Genomic DNA, 1,973 nt, shown 5'->3' with positions numbered 1-1,973 from the left:
GGTGATATGTTGATAAAAGTTCGGCGCTGCGCGTTTGAGGTTGGCACTATTAAAGTCCCCCGTTACAATAAGCGCAGCGTCCCGGTGTTGTGTCTGGTGCTGTGTGAGTGCCTCATGCAGCTCGCATAAGGCGGTGACCGTGTCCGCTTGTGGTGGAATATAAACGGCACTTATAATGACCGATGTAAACTCTCGAGGTAGATAAAAAGGACGACACATGATGGACAGTAGTTCCAGATTTGGTGTGCAGGAGCGTGTGAGAGGAACAACGTTCGCACTGTTGCACCAATTGTTGTTCACCATTAAACACACGCCGCCTCCCCTTGACTTCCCCGAGTCCCGTGTCCTGTCCATGCGGTGAACCGAGAAGAACTCGGCCGGCTGGATGGCGTGGTCCGGCACCGCTGGGTTCAGCCATGTCTCGGTGAAGCAGAGGAGATTGCAGTCCCGAATGTCTCTCTGGAACTTTATCCTGGCCCTGAGGTCATCAAGCTTGTTCTCCAGTGACTGGACGTTGGCGAGCAGGATGCTAGGCAGAGGTGTGCGGTGTGCACGAGCTCTCAGCCTGTTCCTGACGCCGGCTCGTTTCCCTCGAGGCTGCCGCTTCGCGTCGCGTCCTTTGTTCCCCCTCAAGATCTCACTCGGCCAGCTCGGATCCGGAGTTAAAAACTTCGAATTGTGAGTACATCGTATACCAATTGAAACAAGAGTGTCACTGTCATACCTAATGTACCCAATGGTGATGATTTTGCCGATTTAGAAACGCTGAAAACTAACTTAAAGAACAAAAACAAAGAAAAGGTGGTCGGAGCAGTCGTGACGGCAGCCGACCTCACTGGCGCCATCTTTGAATTTACTTAGAAAGATGTGCTTGTGTGAATGGGTCTGAATGGGTGAATGCACAAGTTGTATAAAGCGCTTTGAGTGCTCAGATGAGTAGAAAAGCGCTTTATAAGAACCAGTCCATTTATTTATGTACAAAAAGTAACAAAGTGTGCATAATGTATACATATGCTAGCAAGCTTCGATAAGCGCGTTCGCTAAAATAGGATACGATACAGAGAAGATTAGCGTGGCCCCTGGGCAAGGATGACACGCAAATTCGTGAAGCGTTCCGGGTTTTTTTCTCTGTATCTATGAAGCGCCTTGAGGCGACTTTTGTTGTGATTTGGCGCTATATAAATAAAATTGAATTAAATTCCGTATCACAGCAATCAGCTGCATGTGACACTGTTCTGTCATGAAACAACATTTCTCAGGAAGTGGACCCTAGATGCAGGACTCAAAACCCTAACCTTTATCAAGGTTGATTGCAGAGTGCAGCAAAGTTCAAGATCCACGAGAACATGGGGCAGAAAACAGAAACTCACAAGGACAGGACACAATTCTGTTAGCTGGAATCAAGAGTTGTTCTTACCAGCTACTTTGTAATAGAATAGAATAATCCTTTAATTGTCCCACAAGGGGAAATTTGGTTGTAACAGTAGCAAAGGGTGGCTGTAGCTCAGGTGGCAGAGCAGGTCAGCCACTAATCAGAAGGTCAGTGGTTCGATCCCAGGCTGCCTCCTGCATGCCAAATATCCTTGGATAGATACTAACCCCATGTTTGCCTACTGGTGGTGGTCAGAGGTCCGGCAGCCTCGCCTCTGTCAGTGTGCCCCAGGGCTACAATGTAGCTGCCAGTGTGTGAATGGGTGAATGACTGAATGTAGTGTAAAGCGCTTTGGGGTCCTTAAGGACTAGAAAAAGCGCTATACAAATGCAGGCCATTTACCAAAGAAAAAAGCACATATACAAACAGAACAGAAACACACACAATTTTTACAGAAAAAACATTTAAGTCATGTACAATAGTTACAAAAGCAGAGTACTGTACATATTAAGATTAAATAGGAGAGGGATCAGCATTTATGTTGTTAAATGTTTTTGCTTGTAAGACTTAAACATTTAACTGTAGGATAGTAGATATTATT

The 1,973-nt window shown here is 46.1% G+C and overlaps 1 pseudogene; it reads left to right on the top strand.

Annotated features, from left to right (window-relative positions):
* Nucleotides 1-1,011: 1,011 nt before the first annotated feature.
* Nucleotides 1,012-1,124, top strand: LOC148098016 (U6 spliceosomal RNA; annotated as a pseudogene).
* The last annotated feature ends 849 nt before the right edge of the window (nucleotides 1,125-1,973 follow it).

This window comes from Neolamprologus brichardi, chromosome 17 (assembly GCF_056152115.1).
Source record: "Neolamprologus brichardi isolate AB-2024 chromosome 17, ASM5615211v1, whole genome shotgun sequence".
Taxonomy (NCBI): domain Eukaryota; kingdom Metazoa; phylum Chordata; class Actinopteri; order Cichliformes; family Cichlidae; genus Neolamprologus; species Neolamprologus brichardi.
Note: the sequence above shows the minus strand (reverse complement) of the source record. Positions and strands in the feature narration are given on the sequence as shown.